The sequence below is a fragment of the Hyla sarda genome, unplaced genomic scaffold (assembly GCF_029499605.1).
Source record: "Hyla sarda isolate aHylSar1 unplaced genomic scaffold, aHylSar1.hap1 scaffold_1013, whole genome shotgun sequence".
In the NCBI taxonomy this organism is placed as follows: Eukaryota; Metazoa; Chordata; class Amphibia; order Anura; family Hylidae; genus Hyla; species Hyla sarda.
In genome coordinates, this window is record NW_026607632.1 from 61,066 (window position 1) to 82,368 (window position 21,303).

Sequence of the window (21,303 nt, forward strand, 5' to 3'; positions counted from 1 at the left end):
ATGTGACTATGGAGCTGTTTGGTGATGTCGTCTATTACGGCCTTCATAGAAGCAACAGGAGATTGTTGCATCCATCTTGAACCCTCAGAACTACAGTGCTATGATGTCACTCACTTCCACAGGCCTTGCAGAGTGTAAACAACAACAACCCAGCTTTGTTGTGTATGTAACCAAAGGGATTTGTGATGTCACCTAGAACCTTCACAGCAGCGACAGCTTTATGAGGAGCATCAGCACTGCTCTGCCTGAGCAGAACCATCACCGCCATAGGTTGTCAAATAACCCGGATTTAACCCACACAGGTAAGTCCAATGGGGTGCAGGCATGTCCTCTATGCTTACAGCTTCCCGTGGGTGTTGGTTTGATACCGTTTGGGGACAGCCAAGGAGGCATCTGCAGGCAACAAAGGTAGGTGTGTGCTTGTGTGTGTGTTTCCTATGCAGATCCTAAGCCCAGTGTCACATGCAAGTAGGAGGAGTAAGAAGGGTTCCTGGCAAATCCGGGTTATGGATTGCATTTAAAAAGGCCCCGTGGGAGTGCAATGGGCCCCTGTCTTGCTGCTTAGCAATAATGGTATGGGTTTAGGTTCTGCTGTGTGTACTGGTGGTTGACTGCCCCCCAGCCCAGAGTGTGCATGGAAAATTGTCTGGCAGCCTCCCTGACAGCAAGCAGTGATAGTGCCCATGAAGGGGACCTTGTTGGGCCCGCCCCTTTCACGGTTATCGCTTCTCGGCCTTTTGGCTAAGATCAAGTGTAGTATCTGTTCTTATCAGTTTAATATCTGATACGTCCCCTATCTGGGGACCATATATTAAATGGATTTTTGAGAACGGGGGCCGATTTCGAAGCTTGCTTCCGTCGCCCTATGCATTGACCCGATATGGCAGTATCTTCGGGTACAGTGCACCACCCCCTTACAGGGTTAAAAAGAAAGATTCCTACTTTCATTGCTACCTGCTTGCTGGCTAGCCAGCTAGCCAGCCCTGTGGGCCTTGCTGCTGCTGCAGCCAATAAACAAAAGGTGGTGCTTCTGCTGCTTCTGCTTCTGCTTGTGTCTGGCCCCTGTTGGAGCGTCCAGGCACAGGACTTCTGCTGCTGCTGACTAAATGGCCTCCTTAATTGGATCATTTGAGTAGCCAGCACACCTGTGCAGGTAGGGCATGACATGATAGGCAGCTGCCTTGATAGCGGGTGGGTGCTGAATGTTCCTAATTGACAAAAAAAGATTAATGCTTATGAAGAAATATAAAATCTCATCCCTTCCCCAATATCGCGCCACACCCCTACCCCTTAATTCCCTGGTTGAACGTGATGGACATATGTCTTTTTTCGACCGTACTAACTATGTAACTATGTAACATAACATGGGGGGGGGGGGGTCTCCTGGCTGTTCACACAGGTGTGTCATTGCTGTACATTGACCATGCATTGCTTCTGTGGTATTGCAAAGGCAAAGACAAATGCTTCCAGCCATCCATTGCACTAATGGATTGGTCATCAGCTGGCTGTCTATGTCCCGCATCAATATAGACCAAAGTACAGAGGGTTAGGCTATGCTATTGTGCACCTACCTGATGCATCAGAAGGTGCGAGGCCCTTGCTAAATTCTGTGCACAGACTTTGAGATCTATGCTTTAGACTGTATCTAAACCTGCTCCAACATGGACTGACATTCTGGCCTACTTTCAGCCGATGCGACTTGTCTGTCGCTGAACAGTCGCTTTTTATGTATTCAGCACCTATGTATAATGTTGTAAAAATGCTCTAGAAGCTAAAGTCGCAGAAATGTCACACATATTTGGCCTGCAACTTTCTGTGCGACAAATTCAGACAGGAAAAATCAGTATAAATCCTTAGAAAATTATCCCCCAGTGTCTCCATCTGCTGGCGGTATTGAATAAGCATTGCTGCACTGATGGGGTATGCATTAGACGAAAAAAAAGAAGAAAAAGAAGAATAATACGCCCAGAAAAGAGGCGAAAAGGAGAAAAACGTAAAAAAACGTGAAAAAAAAGTAAGAGGAAGAGAAGGGAAAAAAAGGTGGAAATGGGTTTAAAAGTGATTTCGGCGGAGAAATATATATATATATATATATATATATATATATATATATATGCGCACACACACACATAGATATAAACGTATTCTCCGTTGAGATATTGCAGCCGCTGCTGTGTCCAGGCCCAGGAGCCTTAGCACTGTGCTGTGATGTCACTCAATACCACTGACATCACTAGGTGTAAACAACATCTCTCCTTTGCTGTGTATGTGACTATGGAGCTGTTTGGTGATGTCGTCTATTACGGCCTTCATAGAAGCAACAGGAGATTGTTGCATCCATCTTGAACCCTCAGAACTACAGTGCTATGATGTCACTCACTTCCACAGGCCTTGCAGAGTGTAAACAACAACAACCCAGCTTTGTTGTGTATGTAACCAAAGGGATTTGTGATGTCACCTAGAACCTTCACAGCAGCGACAGCTTTATGAGGAGCATCAGCACTGCTCTGCCTGAGCAGAACCATCACCGCCATAGGTTGTCAAATAACCCGGATTTAACCCACACAGGTAAGTCCAATGGGGTGCAGGCATGTCCTCTATGCTTACAGCTTCCCGTGGGTGTTGGTTTGATACCGTTTGGGGACAGCCAAGGAGGCATCTGCAGGCAACAAAGGTAGGTGTGTGCTTGTGTGTGTGTTTCCTATGCAGATCCTAAGCCCAGTGTCACATGCAAGTAGGAGGAGTAAGAAGGGTTCCTGGCAAATCCGGGTTATGGATTGCATTTAAAAAGGCCCCGTGGGAGTGCAATGGGCCCCTGTCTTGCTGCTTAGCAATAATGGTATGGGTTTAGGTTCTGCTGTGTGTACTGGTGGTTGACTGCCCCCCAGCCCAGAGTGTGCATGGAAAATTGTCTGGCAGCCTCCCTGACAGCAAGCAGTGATAGTGCCCATGAAGGGGACCTTGTTGGGCCCGCCCCTTTCACGGTTATCGCTTCTCGGCCTTTTGGCTAAGATCAAGTGTAGTATCTGTTCTTATCAGTTTAATATCTGATACGTCCCCTATCTGGGGACCATATATTAAATGGATTTTTGAGAACGGGGGCCGATTTCGAAGCTTGCTTCCGTCGCCCTATGCATTGACCCGATATGGCAGTATCTTCGGGTACAGTGCACCACCCCCTTACAGGGTTAAAAAGAAAGATTCCTACTTTCATTGCTACCTGCTTGCTGGCTAGCCAGCTAGCCAGCCCTGTGGGCCTTGCTGCTGCTGCAGCCAATAAACAAAAGGTGGTGCTGCTGCTGCTTCTGCTGCTTCTGCTTCTGCTTGTGTCTGGCCCCTGTTGGAGCGTCCAGGCACAGGACTTCTGCTGCTGCTGACTAAATGGCCTCCTTAATTGGATCATTTGAGTAGCCAGCACACCTGTGCAGGTAGGGCATGACATGATAGGCAGCTGCCTTGATAGCGGGTGGGTGCTGAATGTTCCTAATTGACAAAATAAGATTAATGCTTATGAAGAAATATAAAATCTCATCCCTTCCCCAATATCGCGCCACACCCCTACCCCTTAATTCCCTGGTTGAACGTGATGGACATATGTCTTTTTTCGACCGTACTAACTATGTAACTATGTAACATAACATGGGGGGGGGGGGGTCTCCTGGCTGTTCACACAGGTGTGTCATTGCTGTACATTGACCATGCATTGCTTCTGTGGTATTGCAAAGGCAAAGACAAATGCTTCCAGCCATCCATTGCACTAATGGATTGGTCATCAGCTGGCTGTCTATGTCCCGCATCAATATAGACCAAAGTACAGAGGGTTAGGCTATGCTATTGTGCACCTACCTGATGCATCAGAAGGTGCGAGGCCCTTGCTAAATTCTGTGCACAGACTTTGAGATCTATGCTTTAGACTGTATCTAAACCTGCTCCAACATGGACTGACATTCTGGCCTACTTTCAGCCGATGCGACTTGTCTGTCGCTGAACAGTCGCTTTTTATGTATTCAGCACCTATGTATAATGTTGTAAAAATGCTCTAGAAGCTAAAGTCGCAGAAATGTCACACATATTTGGCCTGCAACTTTCTGTGCGACAAATTCAGACAGGAAAAATCAGTATAAATCCTTAGAAAATTATCCCCCAGTGTCTCCATCTGCTGGCGGTATTGAATAAGCATTGCTGCACTGATGGGGTATGCATTAGACGAAAAAAAAGAAGAAAAAGAAGAATAATACGCCCAGAAAAGAGGCGAAAAGGAGAAAAACGTAAAAAAACGTGAAAAAAAAGTAAGAGGAAGAGAAGGGAAAAAAAGGTGGAAATGGGTTTAAAAGTGATTTCGGCGGAGAAATATATATATATATATATATATATATATATATATATATATATATATATATGCGCACACACACACATAGATATAAACGTATTCTCCGTTGAGATATTGCAGCCGCTGCTGTGTCCAGGCCCAGGAGCCTTAGCACTGTGCTGTGATGTCACTCAATACCACTGACATCACTAGGTGTAAACAACATCTCTCCTTTGCTGTGTATGTGACTATGGAGCTGTTTGGTGATGTCGTCTATTACGGCCTTCATAGAAGCAACAGGAGATTGTTGCATCCATCTTGAACCCTCAGAACTACAGTGCTATGATGTCACTCACTTCCACAGGCCTTGCAGAGTGTAAACAACAACAACCCAGCTTTGTTGTGTATGTAACCAAAGGGATTTGTGATGTCACCTAGAACCTTCACAGCAGCGACAGCTTTATGAGGAGCATCAGCACTGCTCTGCCTGAGCAGAACCATCACCGCCATAGGTTGTCAAATAACCCGGATTTAACCCACACAGGTAAGTCCAATGGGGTGCAGGCATGTCCTCTATGCTTACAGCTTCCCGTGGGTGTTGGTTTGATACCGTTTGGGGACAGCCAAGGAGGCATCTGCAGGCAACAAAGGTAGGTGTGTGCTTGTGTGTGTGTTTCCTATGCAGATCCTAAGCCCAGTGTCACATGCAAGTAGGAGGAGTAAGAAGGGTTCCTGGCAAATCCGGGTTATGGATTGCATTTAAAAAGGCCCCGTGGGAGTGCAATGGGCCCCTGTCTTGCTGCTTAGCAATAATGGTATGGGTTTAGGTTCTGCTGTGTGTACTGGTGGTTGACTGCCCCCCAGCCCAGAGTGTGCATGGAAAATTGTCTGGCAGCCTCCCTGACAGCAAGCAGTGATAGTGCCCATGAAGGGGACCTTGTTGGGCCCGCCCCTTTCACGGTTATCGCTTCTCGGCCTTTTGGCTAAGATCAAGTGTAGTTTCGGCTCACTTGGTCTGGCCAGAGGGTGTCTGGGGTACCCGGCTCCTTGGCCTTGGGGGATCGTCCTTCCTAACGGAGGGACTTCACCCCCTTGCTGCAATTGGGGAGCCGGCCTAGTCCCCGGACAACGGGGAGCGATCCCCTTTCACTGCCCACATTCTGTGGGGGAGTGTCTTTTGTTCCTGTTGGACGTGATTTTCTACAAGATGGCAGAAGAACCGGAGATGCCTGGAACCAGAGAAGAGGAGATGCCCTTTTTCGGGAGGATTAAAAATGGCGTTCGCATCCTGCTGAAGGACTCTGCTAAGAGAGGAAGAGGACTTTCTTTTGTAGTGGAGGACATGCTGTTTGGACTTCTGCACGTATCCAAGGTACAGATTCTGTCTATGCTGGAATTCCCCAAGAGGGGGTGTTATGACATAATCTTTGTCTCTGATGAAGATTGTGATTCATTTTGTAAGAAAGTGGATGCCTCTAAGACTCATGTAATCTGGGAAGGCGTGGAAGTTATTCCCCATTTTCCAGGGAAAGAAAAAATATTGACTGTAAGAATGTATAGTCCATATATCCCTGAGGAGGACATAGTTGTTTTTTTGGACCAGTTTTGTGAAGAGATTGTGCCTTTGGGTAAAGTATTTAACCAGTATGGGGTTTGGACAACAAAATGGAAGTTTAAAGTAAAATTTAGGGAGGAGGCGGGAGGGGGAACAGTGTTTCCTCCTTCCCGTTTCAAGATAGGTTCCATAAATGGGGACCTGTTTTTTGCTGGAATGCAGAATTTCTGCCGTAAGTGCAGACAATATGGACACCTGAAAGATGAATGTACGTATCTATGGTGTTATAAATGCCAGAAGGAAGGACATGGAACAGAGTCGTGTACCCTGAGGGGTAATGTAATTTGTGTAACCAAAGTGGACATTTGTACGCAAATTGTCCAAAGAAGAAAAAGAAGAGAGAAGATGTGGGTTTGCTGCAAGATGAACCAGAAATTAATAAGAAGACTGGGCATTACTCTAAAAACTGCCCAGAAAAATCTGTGGCTATGGAGTTTGAAAGTGAAGTAAAGTTGAAGAGGAAGAAAAAAGAAGAAGAAAGTGGGAGTGAGGCTTCTGAAGGGGAGCCAACAGAGGAATTGAAGAAAAGATTTCTTGGTGAATATTTTGTTGGTTTTTTGGGCGAGGTGCTGGACCAAGCCCCAAAGGAAGAAAGAGAAGTATTTGTGCAAGATTTACTAAAATTTAAAATAAAAGTGAACACTCGACTTGAAACTGCGAGGGAAAAAGTATTGCAGTCCTTAAAGCCTGATGTGGGACGCTTCATGGCGACCTACCAAGTGTCGCCATGGTTGGCAGTTCCAGTTAAAAAAGCTTTGAAGAGTGGAGCTCTTCAATTCGGATTAATTGATTATTTGGGAGTTTTTGCTTGGAGAAAGGGTTTGATTTTGGAATAAGGTTTATTTGAGTTTTTGTTGTTAGTTATGTTGTTTTAATTTGTTTTATTTTGGAAATAAATAAAAAAGTTACCTGATGATGAGCACAAAAATCTAGTTCACATAAGATCTTAGAACTATGATTTAGTTCTGAGGGAAACTTAAAAAAAAAATCTGTTCTTATCAGTTTAATATCTGATACGTCCCCTATCTGGGGACCATATATTAAATGGATTTTTGAGAACGGGGGCCGATTTCGAAGCTTGCTTCCGTCGCCCTATGCATTGACCCGATATGGCAGTATCTTCGGGTACAGTGCACCACCCCCTTACAGGGTTAAAAAGAAAGATTCCTACTTTCATTGCTACCTGCTTGCTGGCTAGCCAGCTAGCCAGCCCTGTGGGCCTTGCTGCTGCTGCAGCCAATAAACAAAAGGTGGTGCTGCTGCTGCTTCTGCTGCTTCTGCTTCTGCTTGTGTCTGGCCCCTGTTGGAGCGTCCAGGCACAGGACTTCTGCTGCTGCTGACTAAATGGCCTCCTTAATTGGATCATTTGAGTAGCCAGCACACCTGTGCAGGTAGGGCATGACATGATAGGCAGCTGCCTTGATAGCGGGTGGGTGCTGAATGTTCCTAATTGACAAAATAAGATTAATGCTTATGAAGAAATATAAAATCTCATCCCTTCCCCAATATCGCGCCACACCCCTACCCCTTAATTCCCTGGTTGAACGTGATGGACATATGTCTTTTTTCGACCGTACTAACTATGTAACTATGTAACATAACATGGGGGGGGGGGGGTCTCCTGGCTGTTCACACAGGTGTGTCATTGCTGTACATTGACCATGCATTGCTTCTGTGGTATTGCAAAGGCAAAGACAAATGCTTCCAGCCATCCATTGCACTAATGGATTGGTCATCAGCTGGCTGTCTATGTCCCGCATCAATATAGACCAAAGTACAGAGGGTTAGGCTATGCTATTGTGCACCTACCTGATGCATCAGAAGGTGCGAGGCCCTTGCTAAATTCTGTGCACAGACTTTGAGATCTATGCTTTAGACTGTATCTAAACCTGCTCCAACATGGACTGACATTCTGGCCTACTTTCAGCCGATGCGACTTGTCTGTCGCTGAACAGTCGCTTTTTATGTATTCAGCACCTATGTATAATGTTGTAAAAATGCTCTAGAAGCTAAAGTCGCAGAAATGTCACACATATTTGGCCTGCAACTTTCTGTGCGACAAATTCAGACAGGAAAAATCAGTATAAATCCTTAGAAAATTATCCCCCAGTGTCTCCATCTGCTGGCGGTATTGAATAAGCATTGCTGCACTGATGGGGTATGCATTAGACGAAAAAAAAGAAGAAAAAGAAGAATAATACGCCCAGAAAAGAGGCGAAAAGGAGAAAAACGTAAAAAAACGTGAAAAAAAAGTAAGAGGAAGAGAAGGGAAAAAAAGGTGGAAATGGGTTTAAAAGTGATTTCGGCGGAGAAATATATATATATATATATATATATATATATATATATATATATATATATATATGCGCACACACACACATAGATATAAACGTATTCTCCGTTGAGATATTGCAGCCGCTGCTGTGTCCAGGCCCAGGAGCCTTAGCACTGTGCTGTGATGTCACTCAATACCACTGACATCACTAGGTGTAAACAACATCTCTCCTTTGCTGTGTATGTGACTATGGAGCTGTTTGGTGATGTCGTCTATTACGGCCTTCATAGAAGCAACAGGAGATTGTTGCATCCATCTTGAACCCTCAGAACTACAGTGCTATGATGTCACTCACTTCCACAGGCCTTGCAGAGTGTAAACAACAACAACCCAGCTTTGTTGTGTATGTAACCAAAGGGATTTGTGATGTCACCTAGAACCTTCACAGCAGCGACAGCTTTATGAGGAGCATCAGCACTGCTCTGCCTGAGCAGAACCATCACCGCCATAGGTTGTCAAATAACCCGGATTTAACCCACACAGGTAAGTCCAATGGGGTGCAGGCATGTCCTCTATGCTTACAGCTTCCCGTGGGTGTTGGTTTGATACCGTTTGGGGACAGCCAAGGAGGCATCTGCAGGCAACAAAGGTAGGTGTGTGCTTGTGTGTGTGTTTCCTATGCAGATCCTAAGCCCAGTGTCACATGCAAGTAGGAGGAGTAAGAAGGGTTCCTGGCAAATCCGGGTTATGGATTGCATTTAAAAAGGCCCCGTGGGAGTGCAATGGGCCCCTGTCTTGCTGCTTAGCAATAATGGTATGGGTTTAGGTTCTGCTGTGTGTACTGGTGGTTGACTGCCCCCCAGCCCAGAGTGTGCATGGAAAATTGTCTGGCAGCCTCCCTGACAGCAAGCAGTGATAGTGCCCATGAAGGGGACCTTGTTGGGCCCGCCCCTTTCACGGTTATCGCTTCTCGGCCTTTTGGCTAAGATCAAGTGTAGTATCTGTTCTTATCAGTTTAATATCTGATACGTCCCCTATCTGGGGACCATATATTAAATGGATTTTTGAGAACGGGGGCCGATTTCGAAGCTTGCTTCCGTCGCCCTATGCATTGACCCGATATGGCAGTATCTTCGGGTACAGTGCACCACCCCCTTACAGGGTTAAAAAGAAAGATTCCTACTTTCATTGCTACCTGCTTGCTGGCTAGCCAGCTAGCCAGCCCTGTGGGCCTTGCTGCTGCTGCAGCCAATAAACAAAAGGTGGTGCTGCTGCTGCTTCTGCTGCTTCTGCTTCTGCTTGTGTCTGGCCCCTGTTGGAGCGTCCAGGCACAGGACTTCTGCTGCTGCTGACTAAATGGCCTCCTTAATTGGATCATTTGAGTAGCCAGCACACCTGTGCAGGTAGGGCATGACATGATAGGCAGCTGCCTTGATAGCGGGTGGGTGCTGAATGTTCCTAATTGACAAAATAAGATTAATGCTTATGAAGAAATATAAAATCTCATCCCTTCCCCAATATCGCGCCACACCCCTACCCCTTAATTCCCTGGTTGAACGTGATGGACATATGTCTTTTTTCGACCGTACTAACTATGTAACTATGTAACATAACATGGGGGGGGGGGGGGTCTCCTGGCTGTTCACACAGGTGTGTCATTGCTGTACATTGACCATGCATTGCTTCTGTGGTATTGCAAAGGCAAAGACAAATGCTTCCAGCCATCCATTGCACTAATGGATTGGTCATCAGCTGGCTGTCTATGTCCCGCATCAATATAGACCAAAGTACAGAGGGTTAGGCTATGCTATTGTGCACCTACCTGATGCATCAGAAGGTGCGAGGCCCTTGCTAAATTCTGTGCACAGACTTTGAGATCTATGCTTTAGACTGTATCTAAACCTGCTCCAACATGGACTGACATTCTGGCCTACTTTCAGCCGATGCGACTTGTCTGTCGCTGAACAGTCGCTTTTTATGTATTCAGCACCTATGTATAATGTTGTAAAAATGCTCTAGAAGCTAAAGTCGCAGAAATGTCACACATATTTGGCCTGCAACTTTCTGTGCGACAAATTCAGACAGGAAAAATCAGTATAAATCCTTAGAAAATTATCCCCCAGTGTCTCCATCTGCTGGCGGTATTGAATAAGCATTGCTGCACTGATGGGGTATGCATTAGACGAAAAAAAAGAAGAAAAAGAAGAATAATACGCCCAGAAAAGAGGCGAAAAGGAGAAAAACGTAAAAAAACGTGAAAAAAAAGTAAGAGGAAGAGAAGGGAAAAAAAGGTGGAAATGGGTTTAAAAGTGATTTCGGCGGAGAAATATATATATATATATATATATATATATATATATATATATATATGCGCACACACACACATAGATATAAACGTATTCTCCGTTGAGATATTGCAGCCGCTGCTGTGTCCAGGCCCAGGAGCCTTAGCACTGTGCTGTGATGTCACTCAATACCACTGACATCACTAGGTGTAAACAACATCTCTCCTTTGCTGTGTATGTGACTATGGAGCTGTTTGGTGATGTCGTCTATTACGGCCTTCATAGAAGCAACAGGAGATTGTTGCATCCATCTTGAACCCTCAGAACTACAGTGCTATGATGTCACTCACTTCCACAGGCCTTGCAGAGTGTAAACAACAACAACCCAGCTTTGTTGTGTATGTAACCAAAGGGATTTGTGATGTCACCTAGAACCTTCACAGCAGCGACAGCTTTATGAGGAGCATCAGCACTGCTCTGCCTGAGCAGAACCATCACCGCCATAGGTTGTCAAATAACCCGGATTTAACCCACACAGGTAAGTCCAATGGGGTGCAGGCATGTCCTCTATGCTTACAGCTTCCCGTGGGTGTTGGTTTGATACCGTTTGGGGACAGCCAAGGAGGCATCTGCAGGCAACAAAGGTAGGTGTGTGCTTGTGTGTGTGTTTCCTATGCAGATCCTAAGCCCAGTGTCACATGCAAGTAGGAGGAGTAAGAAGGGTTCCTGGCAAATCCGGGTTATGGATTGCATTTAAAAAGGCCCCGTGGGAGTGCAATGGGCCCCTGTCTTGCTGCTTAGCAATAATGGTATGGGTTTAGGTTCTGCTGTGTGTACTGGTGGTTGACTGCCCCCCAGCCCAGAGTGTGCATGGAAAATTGTCTGGCAGCCTCCCTGACAGCAAGCAGTGATAGTGCCCATGAAGGGGACCTTGTTGGGCCCGCCCCTTTCACGGTTATCGCTTCTCGGCCTTTTGGCTAAGATCAAGTGTAGTATCTGTTCTTATCAGTTTAATATCTGATACGTCCCCTATCTGGGGACCATATATTAAATGGATTTTTGAGAACGGGGGCCGATTTCGAAGCTTGCTTCCGTCGCCCTATGCATTGACCCGATATGGCAGTATCTTCGGGTACAGTGCACCACCCCCTTACAGGGTTAAAAAGAAAGATTCCTACTTTCATTGCTACCTGCTTGCTGGCTAGCCAGCTAGCCAGCCCTGTGGGCCTTGCTGCTGCTGCAGCCAATAAACAAAAGGTGGTGCTGCTGCTGCTTCTGCTGCTTCTGCTTCTGCTTGTGTCTGGCCCCTGTTGGAGCGTCCAGGCACAGGACTTCTGCTGCTGCTGACTAAATGGCCTCCTTAATTGGATCATTTGAGTAGCCAGCACACCTGTGCAGGTAGGGCATGACATGATAGGCAGCTGCCTTGATAGCGGGTGGGTGCTGAATGTTCCTAATTGACAAAATAAGATTAATGCTTATGAAGAAATATAAAATCTCATCCCTTCCCCAATATCGCGCCACACCCCTACCCCTTAATTCCCTGGTTGAACGTGATGGACATATGTCTTTTTTCGACCGTACTAACTATGTAACTATGTAACATAACATGGGGGGGGGGGGGTCTCCTGGCTGTTCACACAGGTGTGTCATTGCTGTACATTGACCATGCATTGCTTCTGTGGTATTGCAAAGGCAAAGACAAATGCTTCCAGCCATCCATTGCACTAATGGATTGGTCATCAGCTGGCTGTCTATGTCCCGCATCAATATAGACCAAAGTACAGAGGGTTAGGCTATGCTATTGTGCACCTACCTGATGCATCAGAAGGTGCGAGGCCCTTGCTAAATTCTGTGCACAGACTTTGAGATCTATGCTTTAGACTGTATCTAAACCTGCTCCAACATGGACTGACATTCTGGCCTACTTTCAGCCGATGCGACTTGTCTGTCGCTGAACAGTCGCTTTTTATGTATTCAGCACCTATGTATAATGTTGTAAAAATGCTCTAGAAGCTAAAGTCGCAGAAATGTCACACATATTTGGCCTGCAACTTTCTGTGCGACAAATTCAGACAGGAAAAATCAGTATAAATCCTTAGAAAATTATCCCCCAGTGTCTCCATCTGCTGGCGGTATTGAATAAGCATTGCTGCACTGATGGGGTATGCATTAGACGAAAAAAAAGAAGAAAAAGAAGAATAATACGCCCAGAAAAGAGGCGAAAAGGAGAAAAACGTAAAAAAACGTGAAAAAAAAGTAAGAGGAAGAGAAGGGAAAAAAAGGTGGAAATGGGTTTAAAAGTGATTTCGGCGGAGAAATATATATATATATATATATATATATATATATATATATATATATATATGCGCACACACACACATAGATATAAACGTATTCTCCGTTGAGATATTGCAGCCGCTGCTGTGTCCAGGCCCAGGAGCCTTAGCACTGTGCTGTGATGTCACTCAATACCACTGACATCACTAGGTGTAAACAACATCTCTCCTTTGCTGTGTATGTGACTATGGAGCTGTTTGGTGATGTCGTCTATTACGGCCTTCATAGAAGCAACAGGAGATTGTTGCATCCATCTTGAACCCTCAGAACTACAGTGCTATGATGTCACTCACTTCCACAGGCCTTGCAGAGTGTAAACAACAACAACCCAGCTTTGTTGTGTATGTAACCAAAGGGATTTGTGATGTCACCTAGAACCTTCACAGCAGCGACAGCTTTATGAGGAGCATCAGCACTGCTCTGCCTGAGCAGAACCATCACCGCCATAGGTTGTCAAATAACCCGGATTTAACCCACACAGGTAAGTCCAATGGGGTGCAGGCATGTCCTCTATGCTTACAGCTTCCCGTGGGTGTTGGTTTGATACCGTTTGGGGACAGCCAAGGAGGCATCTGCAGGCAACAAAGGTAGGTGTGTGCTTGTGTGTGTGTTTCCTATGCAGATCCTAAGCCCAGTGTCACATGCAAGTAGGAGGAGTAAGAAGGGTTCCTGGCAAATCCGGGTTATGGATTGCATTTAAAAAGGCCCCGTGGGAGTGCAATGGGCCCCTGTCTTGCTGCTTAGCAATAATGGTATGGGTTTAGGTTCTGCTGTGTGTACTGGTGGTTACTGCCCCCCAGCCCAGAGTGTGCATGGAAAATTGTCTGGCAGCCTCCCTGACAGCAAGCAGTGATAGTGCCCATGAAGGGGACCTTGTTGGGCCCGCCCCTTTCACGGTTATCGCTTCTCGGCCTTTTGGCTAAGATCAAGTGTAGTATCTGTTCTTATCAGTTTAATATCTGATACGTCCCCTATCTGGGGACCATATATTAAATGGATTTTTGAGAACGGGGGCCGATTTCGAAGCTTGCTTCCGTCGCCCTATGCATTGACCCGATATGGCAGTATCTTCGGGTACAGTGCACCACCCCCTTACAGGGTTAAAAAGAAAGATTCCTACTTTCATTGCTACCTGCTTGCTGGCTAGCCAGCTAGCCAGCCCTGTGGGCCTTGCTGCTGCTGCAGCCAATAAACAAAAGGTGGTGCTGCTGCTGCTTCTGCTGCTTCTGCTTCTGCTTGTGTCTGGCCCCTGTTGGAGCGTCCAGGCACAGGACTTCTGCTGCTGCTGACTAAATGGCCTCCTTAATTGGATCATTTGAGTAGCCAGCACACCTGTGCAGGTAGGGCATGACATGATAGGCAGCTGCCTTGATAGCGGGTGGGTGCTGAATGTTCCTAATTGACAAAATAAGATTAATGCTTATGAAGAAATATAAAATCTCATCCCTTCCCCAATATCGCGCCACACCCCTACCCCTTAATTCCCTGGTTGAACGTGATGGACATATGTCTTTTTTCGACCGTACTAACTATGTAACTATGTAACATAACATGGGGGGGGGGGGGGGGTCTCCTGGCTGTTCACACAGGTGTGTCATTGCTGTACATTGACCATGCATTGCTTCTGTGGTATTGCAAAGGCAAAGACAAATGCTTCCAGCCATCCATTGCACTAATGGATTGGTCATCAGCTGGCTGTCTATGTCCCGCATCAATATAGACCAAAGTACAGAGGGTTAGGCTATGCTATTGTGCACCTACCTGATGCATCAGAAGGTGCGAGGCCCTTGCTAAATTCTGTGCACAGACTTTGAGATCTATGCTTTAGACTGTATCTAAACCTGCTCCAACATGGACTGACATTCTGGCCTACTTTCAGCCGATGCGACTTGTCTGTCGCTGAACAGTCGCTTTTTATGTATTCAGCACCTATGTATAATGTTGTAAAAATGCTCTAGAAGCTAAAGTCGCAGAAATGTCACACATATTTGGCCTGCAACTTTCTGTGCGACAAATTCAGACAGGAAAAATCAGTATAAATCCTTAGAAAATTATCCCCCAGTGTCTCCATCTGCTGGCGGTATTGAATAAGCATTGCTGCACTGATGGGGTATGCATTAGACGAAAAAAAAGAAGAAAAAGAAGAATAATACGCCCAGAAAAGAGGCGAAAAGGAGAAAAACGTAAAAAAACGTGAAAAAAAAGTAAGAGGAAGAGAAGGGAAAAAAAGGTGGAAATGGGTTTAAAAGTGATTTCGGCGGAGAAATATATATATATATATATATATATATATATATATATATATATATATATATGCGCACACACACACATAGATATAAACGTATTCTCCGTTGAGATATTGCAGCCGCTGCTGTGTCCAGGCCCAGGAGCCTTAGCACTGTGCTGTGATGTCACTCAATACCACTGACATCACTAGGTGTAAACAACATCTCTCCTTTGCTGTGTATGTGACTATGGAGCTGTTTGGTGATGTCGTCTATTACGGCCTTCATAGAAGCAACAGGAGATTGTTGCATCCATCTTGAACCCTCAGAACTACAGTGCTATGATGTCACTCACTTCCACAGGCCTTGCAGAGTGTAAACAACAACAACCCAGCTTTGTTGTGTATGTAACCAAAGGGATTTGTGATGTCACCTAGAACCTTCACAGCAGCGACAGCTTTATGAGGAGCATCAGCACTGCTCTGCCTGAGCAGAACCATCACCGCCATAGGTTGTCAAATAACCCGGATTTAACCCACACAGGTAAGTCCAATGGGGTGCAGGCATGTCCTCTATGCTTACAGCTTCCCGTGGGTGTTGGTTTGATACCGTTTGGGGACAGCCAAGGAGGCAGCTGCAGGCAACAAAGGTAGGTGTGTGCTTGTGTGTGTGTTTCCTATGCAGATCCTAAGCCCAGTGTCACATGCAAGTAGGAGGAGTAAGAAGGGTTCCTGGCAAATCCGGGTTATGGATTGCATTTAAAAAGGCCCCGTGGGAGTGCAATGGGCCCCTGTCTTGCTGCTTAGCAATAATGGTATGGGTTTAGGTTCTGCTGTGTGTACTGGTGGTTGACTGCCCCCCAGCCCAGAGTGTGCATGGAAAATTGTCTGGCAGCCTCCCTGACAGCAAGCAGTGATAGTGCCCATGAAGGGGACCTTGTTGGGCCCGCCCCTTTCACGGTTATCGCTTCTCGGCCTTTTGGCTAAGATCAAGTGTAGTATCTGTTCTTATCAGTTTAATATCTGATACGTCCCCTATCTGGGGACCATATATTAAATGGATTTTTGAGAACGGGGGCCGATTTCGAAGCTTGCTTCCGTCGCCCTATGCATTGACCCGATATGGCAGTATCTTCGGGTACAGTGCACCACCCCCTTACAGGGTTAAAAAGAAAGATTCCTACTTTCATTGCTACCTGCTTGCTGGCTAGCCAGCTAGCCAGCCCTGTGGGCCTTGCTGCTGCTGCAGCCAATAAACAAAAGGTGGTGCTGCTGCTGCTTCTGCTGCTTCTGCTTCTGCTTGTGTCTGGCCCCTGTTGGAGCGTCCAGGCACAGGACTTCTGCTGCTGCTGACTAAATGGCCTCCTTAATTGGATCATTTGAGTAGCCAGCACACCTGTGCAGGTAGGGCATGACATGATAGGCAGCTGCCTTGATAGCGGGTGGGTGCTGAATGTTCCTAATTGACAAAATAAGATTAATGCTTATGAAGAAATATAAAATCTCATCCCTTCCCCAATATCGCGCCACACCCCTACCCCTTAATTCCCTGGTTGAACGTGATGGACATATGTCTTTTTTCGACCGTACTAACTATGTAACTATGTAACATAACATGGGGGGGGGGGGGGTCTCCTGGCTGTTCACACAGGTGTGTCATTGCTGTACATTGACCATGCATTGCTTCTGTGGTATTGCAAAGGCAAAGACAAATGCTTCCAGCCATCCATTGCACTAATGGATTGGTCATCAGCTGGCTGTCTATGTCCCGCATCAATATAGACCAAAGTACAGAGGGTTAGGCTATGCTATTGTGCACCTACCTGATGCATCAGAAGGTGCGAGGCCCTTGCTAAATTCTGTGCACAGACTTTGAGATCTATGCTTTAGACTGTATCTAAACCTGCTCCAACATGGACTGACATTCTGGCCTACTTTCAGCCGATGCGACTTGTCTGTCGCTGAACAGTCGCTTTTTATGTATTCAGCACCTATGTATAATGTTGTAAAAATGCTCTAGAAGCTAAAGTCGCAGAAATGTCACACATATTTGGCCTGCAACTTTCTGTGCGACAAATTCAGACAGGAAAAATCAGTATAAATCCTTAGAAAATTATCCCCCAGTGTCTCCATCTGCTGGCGGTATTGAATAAGCATTGCTGCACTGATGGGGTATGCATTAGACGAAAAAAAAGAAGAAAAAGAAGAATAATACGCCCAGAAAAGAGGCGAAAAGGAGAAAAACGTAAAAAAACGTGAAAAAAAAGTAAGAGGAAGAGAAGGGAAAAAAAGGTGGAAATGGGTTTAAAAGTGATTTCGGCGGAGAAATATATATATATATATATATATATATATATATATATATATATGCGCACACACACACATAGATATAAACGTATTCTCCGTTGAGATATTGCAGCCGCTGCTGTGTCCAGGCCCAGGAGCCTTAGCACTGTGCTGTGATGTCACTCAATACCACTGACATCACTAGGTGTAAACAACATCTCTCCTTTGCTGTGTATGTGACTATGGAGCTGTTTGGTGATGTCGTCTATTACGGCCTTCATAGAAGCAACAGGAGATTGTTGCATCCATCTTGAACCCTCAGAACTACAGTGCTATGATGTCACTCACTTCCACAGGCCTTGCAGAGTGTAAACAACAACAACCCAGCTTTGTTGTGTATGTAACCAAAGGGATTTGTGATGTCACCTAGAACCTTCACAGCAGCGACAGCTTTATGAGGAGCATCAGCACTGCTCTGCCTGAGCAGAACCATCACCGCCATAGGTTGTCAAATAACCCGGATTTAACCCACACAGGTAAGTCCAATGGGGTGCAGGCATGTCCTCTATGCTTACAGCTTCCCGTGGGTGTTGGTTTGATACCGTTTGGGGACAGCCAAGGAGGCATCTGCAGGCAACAAAGGTAGGTGTGTGCTTGTGTGTGTGTTTCCTATGCAGATCCTAAGCCCAGTGTCACATGCAAGTAGGAGGAGTAAGAAGGGTTCCTGGCAAATCCGGGTTATGGATTGCATTTAAAAAGGCCCCGTGGGAGTGCAATGGGCCCCTGTCTTGCTGCTTAGCAATAATGGTATGGGTTTAGGTTCTGCTGTGTGTACTGGTGGTTGACTGCCCCCCAGCCCAGAGTGTGCATGGAAAATTGTCTGGCAGCCTCCCTGACAGCAAGCAGTGATAGTGCCCATGAAGGGGACCTTGTTGGGCCCGCCCCTTTCACGGTTATCGCTTCTCGGCCTTTTGGCTAAGATCAAGTGTAGTATCTGTTCTTATCAGTTTAATATCTGATACGTCCCCTATCTGGGGACCATATATTAAATGGATTTTTGAGAACGGGGGCCGATTTCGAAGCTTGCTTCCGTCGCCCTATGCATTGACCCGATATGGCAGTATCTTCGGGTACAGTGCACCACCCCCTTACAGGGTTAAAAAGAAAGATTCCTACTTTCATTGCTACCTGCTTGCTGGCTAGCCAGCTAGCCAGCCCTGTGGGCCTTGCTGCTGCTGCAGCCAATAAACAAAAGGTGGTGCTGCTGCTGCTTCTGCTGCTTCTGCTTCTGCTTGTGTCTGGCCCCTGTTGGAGCGTCCAGGCACAGGACTTCTGCTGCTGCTGACTAAATGGCCTCCTTAATTGGATCATTTGAGTAGCCAGCACACCTGTGCAGGTAGGGCATGACATGATAGGCAGCTGCCTTGATAGCGGGTGGGTGCTGAATGTTCCTAATTGACAAAATAAGATTAATGCTTATGAAGAAATATAAAATCTCATCCCTTCCCCAATATCGCGCCACACCCCTACCCCTTAATTCCCTGGTTGAACGTGATGGACATATGTCTTTTTTCGACCGTACTAACTATGTAACTATGTAACATAACATGGGGGGGGGGGGGTCTCCTGGCTGTTCACACAGGTGTGTCATTGCTGTACATTGACCATGCATTGCTTCTGTGGTATTGCAAAGGCAAAGACAAATGCTTCCAGCCATCCATTGCACTAATGGATTGGTCATCAGCTGGCTGTCTATGTCCCGCATCAATATAGACCAAAGTACAGAGGGTTAGGCTATGCTATTGTGCACCTACCTGATGCATCAGAAGGTGCGAGGCCCTTGCTAAATTCTGTGCACAGACTTTGAGATCTATGCTTTAGACTGTATCTAAACCTGCTCCAACATGGACTGACATTCTGGCCTACTTTCAGCCGATGCGACTTGTCTGTCGCTGAACAGTCGCTTTTTATGTATTCAGCACCTATGTATAATGTTGTAAAAATGCTCTAGAAGCTAAAGTCGCAGAAATGTCACACATATTTGGCCTGCAACTTTCTGTGCGACAAATTCAGACAGGAAAAATCAGTATAAATCCTTAGAAAATTATCCCCCAGTGTCTCCATCTGCTGGCGGTATTGAATAAGCATTGCTGCACTGATGGGGTATGCATTAGACGAAAAAAAAGAAGAAAAAGAAGAATAATACGCCCAGAAAAGAGGCGAAAAGGAGAAAAACGTAAAAAAACGTGAAAAAAAAGTAAGAGGAAGAGAAGGGAAAAAAAGGTGGAAATGGGTTTAAAAGTGATTTCGGCGGAGAATATATATATATATATATATATATATATATATATATATATATATGCGCACACACACACATAGATATAAACGTATTCTCCGTTGAGATATTGCAGCCGCTGCTGTGTCCAGGCCCAGGAGCCTTAGCACTGTGCTGTGATGTCACTCAATACCACTGACATCACTAGGTGTAAACAACATCTCTCCTTTGCTGTGTATGTGACTATGGAGCTGTTTGGTGATGTCGTCTATTACGGCCTTCATAGAAGCAACAGGAGATTGTTGCATCCATCTTGAACCCTCAGAACTACAGTGCTATGATGTCACTCACTTCCACAGGCCTTGCAGAGTGTAAACAACAACAACCCAGCTTTGTTGTGTATGTAACCAAAGGGATTTGTGATGTCACCTAGAACCTTCACAGCAGCGACAGCTTTATGAGGAGCATCAGCACTGCTCTGCCTGAGCAGAACCATCACCGCCATAGGTTGTCAAATAACCCGGATTTAACCCACACAGGTAAGTCCAATGGGGTGCAGGCATGTCCTCTATGCTTACAGCTTCCCGTGGGTGTTGGTTTGATACCGTTTGGGGACAGCCAAGGAGGCATCTGCAGGCAACAAAGGTAGGTGTGTGCTTGTGTGTGTGTTTCCTATGCAGATCCTAAGCCCAGTGTCACATGCAAGTAGGAGGAGTAAGAAGGGTTCCTGGCAAATCCGGGTTATGGATTGCATTTAAAAAGGCCCCGTGGGAGTGCAATGGGCCCCTGTCTTGCTGCTTAGCAATAATGGTATGGGTTTAGGTTCTGCTGTGTGTACTGGTGGTTGACTGCCCCCCAGCCCAGAGTGTGCATGGAAAATTGTCTGGCAGCCTCCCTGACAGCAAGCAGTGATAGTGCCCATGAAGGGGACCTTGTTGGGCCCGCCCCTTTCACGGTTATCGCTTCTCGGCCTTTTGGCTAAGATCAAGTGTAGTATCTGTTCTTATCAGTTTAATATCTGATACGTCCCCTATCTGGGGACCATATATTAAATGGATTTTTGAGAACGGGGGCCGATTTCGAAGCTTGCTTCCGTCGCCCTATGCATTGACCCGATATGGCAGTATCTTCGGGTACAGTGCACCACCCCCTTACAGGGTTAAAAAGAAAGATTCCTACTTTCATTGCTACCTGCTTGCTGGCTAGCCAGCTAGCCAGCCCTGTGGGCCTTGCTGCTGCTGCAGCCAATAAACAAAAGGTGGTGCTGCTGCTGCTTCTGCTGCTTCTGCTTCTGCTTGTGTCTGGCCCCTGTTGGAGCGTCCAGGCACAGGACTTCTGCTGCTGCTGACTAAATGGCCTCCTTAATTGGATCATTTGAGTAGCCAGCACACCTGTGCAGGTAGGGCATGACATGATAGGCAGCTGCCTTGATAGCGGGTGGGTGCTGAATGTTCCTAATTGACAAAATAAGATTAATGCTTATGAAGAAATATAAAATCTCATCCCTTCCCCAATATCGCGCCACACCCCTACCCCTTAATTCCCTGGTTGAACGTGATGGACATATGTCTTTTTTCGACCGTACTAACTATGTAACTATGTAACATAACATGGGGGGGGGGGGGGTCTCCTGGCTGTTCACACAGGTGTGTCATTGCTGTACATTGACCATGAATTGCTTCTGTGGTATTGCA

The 21,303-nt window shown here is 46.0% G+C and overlaps 9 non-coding genes across 9 annotated transcripts; all 9 read left to right on the forward strand.

The window, feature by feature from the left end:
* The first annotated feature begins 721 nt into the window (after positions 1-721).
* Positions 722-912, forward strand: LOC130298713 (U2 spliceosomal RNA). The gene has a single exon (XR_008850022.1). It is a non-coding gene; the product is annotated as a U2 spliceosomal RNA (small nuclear RNA).
* A 2,075-nt stretch (positions 913-2,987) lies between these two features.
* LOC130298715 (U2 spliceosomal RNA) lies at positions 2,988-3,178 on the forward strand. The gene has a single exon (XR_008850023.1). It is a non-coding gene; the product is annotated as a U2 spliceosomal RNA (small nuclear RNA).
* A 3,705-nt stretch (positions 3,179-6,883) lies between these two features.
* On the forward strand, positions 6,884-7,065 carry LOC130298744 (U2 spliceosomal RNA). Its single transcript, XR_008850050.1, has one exon. It is a non-coding gene; the product is annotated as a U2 spliceosomal RNA (small nuclear RNA).
* A 2,096-nt stretch (positions 7,066-9,161) lies between these two features.
* On the forward strand, positions 9,162-9,352 carry LOC130298716 (U2 spliceosomal RNA). Its single transcript, XR_008850024.1, has one exon. It is a non-coding gene; the product is annotated as a U2 spliceosomal RNA (small nuclear RNA).
* Positions 9,353-11,441: 2,089 nt separating this feature from the next.
* Positions 11,442-11,632, forward strand: LOC130298718 (U2 spliceosomal RNA). Its single transcript, XR_008850026.1, has one exon. It is a non-coding gene; the product is annotated as a U2 spliceosomal RNA (small nuclear RNA).
* A 2,091-nt stretch (positions 11,633-13,723) lies between these two features.
* Positions 13,724-13,914, forward strand: LOC130298719 (U2 spliceosomal RNA). The gene has a single exon (XR_008850027.1). It is a non-coding gene; the product is annotated as a U2 spliceosomal RNA (small nuclear RNA).
* Positions 13,915-16,011: 2,097 nt separating this feature from the next.
* Positions 16,012-16,202, forward strand: LOC130298720 (U2 spliceosomal RNA). The gene has a single exon (XR_008850028.1). It is a non-coding gene; the product is annotated as a U2 spliceosomal RNA (small nuclear RNA).
* Positions 16,203-18,289: 2,087 nt separating this feature from the next.
* On the forward strand, positions 18,290-18,480 carry LOC130298721 (U2 spliceosomal RNA). Its single transcript, XR_008850029.1, has one exon. It is a non-coding gene; the product is annotated as a U2 spliceosomal RNA (small nuclear RNA).
* A 2,087-nt stretch (positions 18,481-20,567) lies between these two features.
* Positions 20,568-20,758, forward strand: LOC130298722 (U2 spliceosomal RNA). The gene has a single exon (XR_008850030.1). It is a non-coding gene; the product is annotated as a U2 spliceosomal RNA (small nuclear RNA).
* The last annotated feature ends 545 nt before the right edge of the window (positions 20,759-21,303 follow it).